The sequence below is a fragment of the Pinus tabuliformis genome, chromosome 8 (assembly GCF_031772625.1).
Source record: "Pinus tabuliformis cultivar Carrire ecotype Pingquan chromosome 8, CPIR1, whole genome shotgun sequence".
Classification (NCBI taxonomy): domain Eukaryota; kingdom Viridiplantae; phylum Streptophyta; class Pinopsida; order Pinales; family Pinaceae; genus Pinus; species Pinus tabuliformis.
Genome location: NC_142294.1, coordinates 22,648,439 through 22,658,848, shown reverse-complemented (window position 1 = coordinate 22,658,848; position 10,410 = coordinate 22,648,439). Strand labels below are relative to the sequence as shown.

Here is a 10,410-nt window from a genome sequence, read left to right as displayed (position 1 = left end):
CCCATGGATAGCTTGATATTATAGCACTTTCCAGAGAAATTTATGGTTCCTCCACTTGCAACCATCACTTGACACTCTGGTGCTGGATATAGGAAGCAATTCAATTCCTTGTCTATCTTATAATGAATAAAATTATGGGTACTGCCCAAATCAATCAACACTATTGCCTTTTTCTTTTTGATATGTCCTTCTATCTTGAAAGTTTGAGGAGTGGTAATTCCAACCAATGCATTACAAGGTATGTTCGGATTCATTTCTTCTATCTCTAGGGTTTGTTCCTAGTGTATATCCTCATCTTTTGCGTTTCCTGTTCCTTTTCTTCCTCCTCTTCACAAACTATGTAAAATAATTTCTTCTTAGCACACTTATGACCTTTAGTGTATTTGCTATCACAACTGTAACACAACCCTTTTGCTCTTTTTTCTTCCAATTTTTGTGGTGTCAACCTTGTAGGTTGTGGAAGGCTAGGAGCAACAACACTTCCATCTTTATAGTTGTGAGTGGTAGACTTCCTTGTTGCCATAATTTTGCTTTCCATTTTTCTTGCCAACCTGAACGTCTTCTCCAATGGATCAAGTTCCCAAAGGTGGACATCATGTTGGATGTTATCCTTTAAAGTCCCTATGAACACATCAATTCTATGCTCCTTTGGAATATATTTTACCCTTATATTCAATTTTTGGAAGTCCTCAATATTCTCCATGATTGAACCCTTTTGTTTGAGATTTATCAATTGGCTAAAAAAGGCGTTTATTTTTGTATCCTCATAATGTGCTATCATTTATTCTATAAAAATGTCCCAAGTGACAATTTGTTTACGAGAGTAAAGCCATCGATACCATACAAACTGATTTGGTTTCAAATATGAAGTTGCAATGCATACATTTTGTGTGTTTTGCACATTATGGAGATCGAAATATCTGTAGTATCCATGTTACGAGATCCTTGCCATGAAACTTCCTCATATCGATCTTTGGAACGTGGTGGGTATTTTTTCCAACGTTAGAGTCTATGAAATCATGATTAACATTTCTTTTGTTTTCACCATGAGTTTCCTGTACTACCTTTTCGCCATTAGGAAGCCTTTCTTGTAGCAACTTTGTTAAACCTTCCTTTAAACCTTCCATGTCTTTCTTCAAATCTTCAATGTTTTCTTTCATACCATCTATGTTAGCTTCCACACCTTTCTTTAAACCATCCATCTTAGCTTCTGTTACTTTTTGTGAGAGTGAAATTTGTTGCACTTGGTCTTGTAATTTTGATATATCATGTTGCATTTCTTCCTCTTCTCACGAGTCATGCTAGATATTTCAGGTTGCTTACTAGGTGTTTCCATTTTCTTTCTTCGGGGCATCAATTAATGTTAATACTGCTTCACTATGCCCTTTGAATTCCTTCAAACTAATTTTTCAAACCAAACTTACGCAAAATTAAAAAAAAGCTACACACCTTTTTTCACTTTGTAGGAGCTCAATATTGAATCTACTTTATCTTTGAAATTTCGGATCTCCAAGGTCTAAAATTGCATCCCGTGGTAGCCCTTTGAGTCCTCTTTTTAACCCCGCAAGTCTGATCAAGATTGTATTCTTCAAGGAATAGTTATGCCAAATCTCCCACAATGACCTAATTATAGATTGGTTCAGTAGAGCGAACTTGTACGAAGTTTCACGTGTCATTGTTTTCGATTTTAAGCCTTGAAACCGATACACAGAAAACTACAGGCCGTCCTCTTTCTGTAGATTCTTAGGAAATTTCGATCTGATGCTCATAAAGAAAGTTATGATTATTTTCCCCAGGTCACCTGTTTGAGATATACTTCGAGATCTTGCAAAACCCTAACTGCCTTGGATCATATCTCTGAAACTAGACAAGATCTGAAATTTGGTCCTAAGGTTCAGAGAGATTTCGACTCAAATGGGTTTTGTTTTTGGCTTCTGAAACATCGCAGAAAAAAAGTTATAGTGAAAATTCCACGATGACCTGTTTGGAGCAGTGAATCCCTATAATCCAGAGCTTTGATACCAAATGTTATGAAAGAATCCCACAAAATAGAAGAAAATATTGATCAACACCTTCAAAATCAACCTGTTCGAGGGGGAAACCTCCTTTACATTATACAAATGAACAATTCTTGGATGATACAAATGAAAAAACCTCCTTTCTATATATAGGAGTCTAAGGGGTCGCAATATAATCAAAGCCGTCATAACAATAATAATATAAGGGCACAACAATAACAATAGTGGGCTTCTATGGGGCACAATAATAACAATATGGGGAGAATAGGGGCACAACAATAACAATAAGGGCTACAATGAAAAAAGTAATGGGGAAATCACTAGTATTATAGCGACCTAACATGAAGTACCTGAAACATGGCAATCATGCAATGTACCTATCTGGATATATAACTCAGATCCTCCCTAAAACATTGATGGAAAAATGCCTTGAGATTTCCTTGAAGAAAAGGGCTCTAAAACCCTAATTTGAGGATCATTTCTCCCCTTACATTGGAAACCCATGCTGGTCGCTAGTTGCACTTCACTAGCCTCGCGCTGCTAGTGTGCTTTTGGCTTGGATACCCACGTTGATCCTTAAAAGGCAATTTTTCCCAAAGAGGACAAGAAGCTTCGTGATCTAGAGACTTCCAGAACAATGAGATGGAGGTTGTTCGGCATGGATGAGGTCGAGTTCTCTCAACTTGGCCCTTTGGTCTTATCCCTATGAGCTACCTCCTTGAGATGAGGGCCTTCTCATATCTTTGGAGGGATCCTAACTCCCTTTCTCTGCCTATATATTCATCCTCTCCCATGCCCAAATGTTTTGTCTCTGGCTATTTTCAGCCTTATGCTGAGATAATGCCTACATGCTACTCATTTAGCTTGGAGAAGGAGTGCTTGGAGAGGTTGAGCTTGGACTTGGACATTCACTCAAGGAGATCTTATTGAAATCAAGGCTTGGTTGTATGCTTCTTCCTTTATTCTATTAATATATACAATTGTTGGTTCACTTTCCATAAATGTTGTGTTAATGCATCATTTATCTTAATTCTCCTTGATCTATTAAGTGGATTACTTTCAATTATTCTATTTGTATTTGTATGCTTTGTTGTGTCTTTGATCTCTTGTCCAGACATTCAAACACTATGAGCAGTACGACTGAGCCCGGGGCGCAAGTGATTCTATGAATAGTCGATTGAACTTTTCGTCATGTATTTGGTTTGATTTGTTGATATTCGAAGTGTCGAATGCATTTTTTTTATTCAAAATTGAAAAGTGTCGTTTAGTCTTCCTTTCTCTTTTGAAGAAGAAATTGTCGAAAATGTTGCTTTGAAAGAAATATTTCAGATTTTTGCTACAATTAGTTCTCCTTTTTTGGAATTTTTCACATTAAGGAGGACGAAAAAAAATACATGCATTTGAATTTAGCATTTTTAGTTTGTGCGCGAAAAAATGATTTAGGAAAATGCACTAGTGTGTGCTCTTTGCTCTTTGTTTGAAAGAATTGTAATCTTCTTTCCCTAGTAGCTAAGATTTTCATTGATCAAAATAAACAAAGATTGTTTATCATTGTAGATTGCATTTTAGGAATTTCAAAATCATCATCACACGGTGAACCATTGAAAGGCAATCTTTAAACGAGATCGACTTTAAAATAAATTTCAATGAACATAACAACGCTTTGGAACTTAACGCAACATATCTAGAGGTCTAGGCTAGAGACGTGTTCCGGCGTCGTAAAAACTAGTAACTATCGTTTTCATTGAAGGTTGGGTGATTCCTCCTCCTTGATACGAAAAGTGCTAGCACGAACTTGTGCTCCTTGTACCATCACATATATATTGGGAGACCATAATAGGCTTATATCCTTTATCCATAGGAAGTTGAGTCTGCCGCCTTATTGATCGCAATGCACTGAACACAACATTCGGGAAGATTGACTACCGTACATAAGTCCTTGGTAATTTCTCTTTAATTTATCACCAAGGTGTATATTGCAGTTTTGCGATTGGTTTGGTAATCCCTCTGTCTAGATTTCCAGAGTAGTCACTTTCGTTCCTTTTCGACTCTTTAAAAGAAAAGGTCCATCTGAGCACTTGTCCTTTCAAGCTCATTAAAAATCGAAGGAGACTAGAGTCATCTTTAGATTTTTCTTGACTCTTAAAAACTGAAAAAGAAAAGTTGTGTCCAAGCGTCATTAAAAATAATTGAATTCAGAATAACATCCTTGTTCCTTAGTTGATCTTAGATTGAGACATATGGCGACGAATTCAGAGTCCACTGATCAAGGAATCCCTTTTGAGGGGAATCCTAGTCCTTTTCCTGCTTGGGGAAATATTGGTGCTCCTTATATGGCTACATTGTCCCTTTCGAGACTTACCATTGGCCTGCCAATATGGTTGTTCTCAACCTCTGTGGTTCAAAAGGCCGTGATTTCTCCGCGATCGAGTACACCTCTAGTTGAACCTGGAATTGACCCTTTTCCTTCTTCCTTGTTTGTTTATTCCTCCCCTTCTTCCTTTTCGCTTGGTAAAAGTATTGATACTAGTAACCAGGTGGCTAAGAAGAAGAAGCCAATTTAGCAAGGGGGTAACCAAGCAACCATTGCTCTGAATGACACATCTAATGAAAATCTGCACATTAAAGCTCCTAAACCCAAATATCCATGCATAATATGTGCAGAAGACCATTTTCATCAAAATTTTGCTTACTTTCCTCGGATCTTGAAAGAATAGTCTTCCCATTCGCACCATCCTGTGTCATCAACTTCTGGAGATCATGTTGGTAACACACCATTAACTAGTGATAGTAAAGTTCATGGATAGAAGGGGAAACTCAAGCTTCCATGTCGGTTATGTGAAGGTATACACCCCTTTCACCTTTGTCCCTATTTGGATGAAGCCAAAAGTGTGTTGGATAACCGTCTTGCTTCACCACAATGACTTCCATCTGGTTACAGGAAACTCTCCTTGAAACCTTCACTAGCTAATGAACTGGCTGACTTAAATCAACCGTCGGTCGAAACCACTCTCTCTGAAAGTGAATCCTACGAGTCTATACCCGACCAAGATCAACAGGTTGAGGTAACAGTTGACCCGATTTTACCTTCAGCTAATCGTACCTTTCCCGAAGAGAGTAAAAATGATACCACTCAAGTTCTTTTTGTTAATTCGGATTCTAACGACCTTGGGGGCAATCCACCTGTTCCATCAAGACAAGAGGAAAATCCTCCAGTTCTTGTAACTCAAGAGGTTAATTGTTCCTTACGGTACCCCCTCCAAGTAGTCTAGTCACTTCCTTTGATTGGAATCGACTAGCAGGATCCCGCCTTCCTTCCTATGTGCCTTTCTAGATCATAATACAAGTTTGTAATATGATGGTATCTGGCACTATTATAGATGAAGGTGCATCAGTGAGTATCCTTTCCTCAACTACTTGGCAAGCTCTCGGTTCCCCACCACTTGTGCCTGTTACACAGAATCTGTTGGGCTTTAATAAAGGAACTAGTCGACCATTAGGGAGCCTTCCTCAGTTACGTATCACTTTGGGAGAAAAAACCATTTATCTGAACGTGATGGTAGTCCCAGGACCTTTAGATTACAATTTAATTCTTGGGCGTGACTATGTTTATTACATGGGAGCTATTGTTTCAACACTCTTTCAAGTGATTTGTTTCCCGCATGAAGGCAGGATTGTCATCGTTGACCAGCTTTCATTTCCCAGTCCAAACATGGCTCCTAGTCAACCATCTTACCTAAATGATCCTTTTATACCAATGGTATCATCCCCACCACGGGTTAATTATGTGGCAACTTGTTCCATACCTACATCGACTGATGATCAATTTAGTGATGTTGTACAACATGTACTAGGGGCATTGGAACTAGATCTCTCCTTCATGACCACCTATGAGTTGTGATACAGGGACGTAAGAGGATAGTTCGTTGTCTTGTGTCAACCTCGTTAAAAAATGTAACTAAGGGTCCCCGAGGATATTTCGTTGACTTGTGTCAACCTCATTAATAAATGAAACAAGGGCAAGCATAATTCCTTGTCTTGTGTCAAGCTCTTTTAAAAATGAAACAAGGTCCCAAGTTCCAAGTCGATTCTTTCCCTTGATCTCGTAAGAGAACCTTCATTCCATCCACCTGATTGCCATGAGTAGTCTGGTGAATGAAACAAAGCTTAGGGGGCATGCACCCTTGTCTATTCTGCGGACAAACCCAGCTGAAAAGATAAGTTTCCCTGTAGGTTACGTGATTGGTCCTGTTAGACTCCGTCTTGCTAGTCTGTTGTCTTGGAAAAGAGAAATGCAACAAAATGTGTTGGGTCATGTTGTGGGAATTACTTTATTAGCTGTAGAAAATGGACTGGACCACAAAATATTTTGGTGCTTGTTTTTTGTCTTTCTCGCTGATGCCACTAGGGAGAATAGATGGTTGGCAGCATTAATGGCAGAATTCGAGGTAACAGGCAAGAACAAAGAAGCATCACTGATAACTGCACTATCAGCTAGTTGTCTGTTCATGTGCAAATATTCATATCAACAGAATGCTTCCAGTTACAAAATTGTTGAAGACGACCTTATTTCTTGGACAATAAGCTTGCTTGTGGCATCGATATCAGCTTCTAGAAACAGTTTGCATGATACCATTGAGAGTCTTTTGTCACAGAAAAGAACTACTTTGGACCATCTACTTTGCATTCCCATTGTCTTTTCATGGCATTCCACAAGCCGATGTGTTCTTGGAAAACAATACACTGGATGGGTTCAACATTTTACATAGCAGCAATTCTTTATTTTGCAGATCTGGACAGGCGTTTCCATTCTTCAAAATATTGCAAATGCTCTGAGACTTGTATGTACAGGAACTGAAAGGGAATCCAATACAGCTTATGGTTTCTGTCATCATTTAGAAAAAAAAAAACAACAAACATCCTGCATTGTTACTACCCCATATGTAGACTCTGGCAGAGTTACTAAAGGAAAAGATGCTAGGAATGGGAAAGGGAGAAGGTCATGGTTGTTCCTTTGGGCATGCTTTATATCTTGTTGCTGGATTATTAGATGCACTTAGACCACATATTTTTGATATGTACAACAGTAGTCCTTTTCAGCATGATGCAATGTACTCAGGATTAATGGAAATAGAGCCATGTAGATTTGAGGAACCTAGAAAGGATGTGTATGAAAGCCCAACTTTTTGCAGAAGGAGCCTTCTAGTGATAATGGATATCTGCTTTGAATTTCTGAATAATCTAGATGCGGTTAATTTGGCACAATACCTGAAGGTTGTTTTGAGATTGATTGATTTCTTGTGTCATTGCGTTGCTGCTGGTAAGCATTGTGTACATATTGTCAACAGACATCTCTGGAACTACACAGAGCCAACATATCAGCGATATATGGTTCGCATTATCTTCATGGTGCCGGTATATGTGACAATGTCATTCATGTCTCTGGTGATGGGCGATAATTTTCTTTCTTTATGTCTAATATGGGTGGATGGTCCTGGTGCTGTAGTCACAAGTTTAAGTGGCCAAGTATTGAAGTCATCATAGAATCTGATGACATGTTGTATTCCTCCTATTTCTCTTGATGGGCGTTTCATTCGACGTTGTAAGCAGGGTGCATTGCAGCTCGTACTTGTTGCAATTACATTTATTTTGTATGCAAAAGGAAAGTACGAGGATGGAAATTTCAGTGCCAAGCAAGCCTACCTATATGTGACTATCATTTACACTATATCATACTCTTTGGCATCGTATGCATTGCTTTTATTTTATGTGGCCTGCAGAGATCGGCTTCGGCCATTCGATCCAGTTCCAAAGTTTGTAATCATCAAATCTGTTGGCAGGGAGTGCTAGTTTTTCTTGCAGCAAAGTCTGGCACGATTAAAAGTGCAGAAGATGCTGCTGATATTCAGAACTTTGTCTCGAGATGGCTATTGCTGCGGTGGGACATTTGTATGCATTCCCATATAAAGTGTATGCTGAAGCAAACATAGGAGCATCTAGTGGTTTAACTAGGAGCCTTGGCCATGCTTTGAAGTTCAATGATTTTTACCATGACACAGTACATCAGTTTGCCCCAACGTATCATGATTATATCCTTTACAACAATGAAGGTGAAGAAGGGACTTGCAGCAGGACAATATGTAGCTTTTACAAGGGAAATAGTTGTTTAGGATCGGGGATTATTATTGATTCTTGGGGAGATCATGATTTCCCAGTTCGCTCTAAGGCTTTGAGATCGCAAGAATAAAAGACAAATCTGAAACTAACGGAGCCAGTTAAAATAAAAAATCGGGAATCCTATCCGCTTAACACCTTTACTGCTATGTGGACCTGCGTTGAAAGTTCAAAGCCAAGAAACATTACTTATGTATGTGTCAGCGCCTGGCATTGTTCAGCAAATTATGTACGTGTCAGCGCCTGGCATTGACGTGGTGTATTGATGAAACCGATGAAGCAGGGATGAATTTGATGGATCTAAGGGAAAGAACTTGGTCGAAGGAAGCCATAGAGGCCACTGCTCCAAACTTGGAAGAGAAACTTGGATCATTGGCTCCATCGTATGCTCTTGCTGGTAGTTTGAGCTCATATTTTGTAGACAGGTTCATGTTTGACAAAAAACAAAATGTTTGGTTATCCAGTGGTCTGGAGACAATCCAAATAGCTTGGCAGGTTTGGCTTTGAATCCTCCTGGAGACCTTGCAATCAGTTTGGGTACAAGTGATGTGGTTTTTGGAATTACAACTGAACCACACCCTGGCCTAGAAGGACATGTTTTACCCAATCCTGTTGATCCAAATTGCTATATGGTGATGCTGGTTTACAAAAATGGGTCACTAACACGAGAAGAGATTCGAAACCACTGTGCAAATGGATCATGGGACACGTTCAGCAAATTAGCAGATCCGATTTGAAATTGTTTCAATCTGATCTTGAGAACGCCGTGTCAGAGGATTCAGCTGTTTTTGAAGAAGTTACACGTGAGCATTGTGAAAAAGAAGTAAAGGATCTAGTTTTATTAAAAATCGGTGTTATTCAAATGGCAAATCTAACTTGGCAATGAAAGGTGAAAAGTAAAGACCCGAAACAAACACAGAATATCAACCATAAGCAGAAGAATAGGATTCAATTTCCTATTTATGACTTCAGATTTCCTTATTTGAATGGCCAACGCATTTCCAGAGATTTGGGGCGCAGTTATAATTTCCAGAATGTGCAAAGTGGCATACAAGATTCGATTGCTTATGTTTATCTTCAGTAAATGGGATTGACACCTGTAATGCCACCTCTTCATCAGATTCAACAAATTCGAGTAGAAGGAGCGCTATTCTATCTTCAGAAGCGCTGATTGTTTCTTTTTTAGTTTTATTTATTAATAATGATAAAACAAATCCCTTGTCTTGGGGCCGATTTGTTTTTCCCTTAGCAGAGTTTATTTAATGTATCAAAAAATCATTTTGAGGTGGGAGAGAGAGTTCTGAGCGCTGGTGGAGGAGAGAGAACAGAGCTTTCATTGTACAGATTTTGATAGAGATTTTAATTAAAAAATGCAGCTCTGACCCCTGAGATTCCTGTGGTATGAAATTTAACATTTGTGTCCTCTTTTGTTTCATATGCAGCCTGTTATGTGTTCATGTCATTTCATGATCGTTTCCATTTGAACAAATGAAGTGTTAAGGTAGAATTCATATTTTGTATGCTCTGCCTTTAAGTTTGTTCATATTTAATGTTTTCTTCTGTTTGACAAGGATTCATCCTCTATGCCCTTATCAGCTCCTCAGCAGTCTTGCCATTCCATTTAATCTCAATTTGATGTTAAAATTTCTTGCCTACCTTGCCTCAAGAGATAACCTGTGTTTTTTATTACATTTCTCTGTTCAAGCCGGTTCTTTGCCCCATGCAGCCCAGAAAAACCTCATCATTTTATTAAAAACCCCTTTTATCAATTTACTAGCCTAAAATCAGTGTTCTTTATTGGTCATCTCAGCCCTTTGAAGACCTTTTGCCAAGATAGACCCGGAGAGAGCCCTCTCCTGTCCTCGTAGGGCTAGCTACGAGGCTAAGTGGTTTGATGTTGCCTTGGATTTTGTCTTCTTCAGACTGAGGCCAAATTCGAGCGCTAACAGGTCTGACACACCATTCACCTTTGTCTATTTTGTGGACAAAGCCAAGGAAGTGTTTTGTCTTCTGGATGAAACCGTCCTACCTAACCTCAGTAAGTTTCCATATGGCTACTGGAGACTCTCCTTTTCATCATGCTGGGGGCATGCAAACTTTTCATTTCCTTTTTCAATTTCATTTTTATTTTTAGTTTTGTCATTTCTAGCTTTTTAATTTTGTCATTTCTAGCTTGTGTAAAAATGAAGCTAAAATCGAGCATAGTTCCCCCATGGTT

At 38.8% G+C, this 10,410-nt stretch overlaps 1 pseudogene; it reads left to right on the top strand.

The window, feature by feature from the left end:
• Positions 1–7,001: 7,001 nt before the first annotated feature.
• LOC149233954 (uncharacterized) lies at positions 7,002–8,265 on the top strand (annotated as a pseudogene).
• The last annotated feature ends 2,145 nt before the right edge of the window (positions 8,266–10,410 follow it).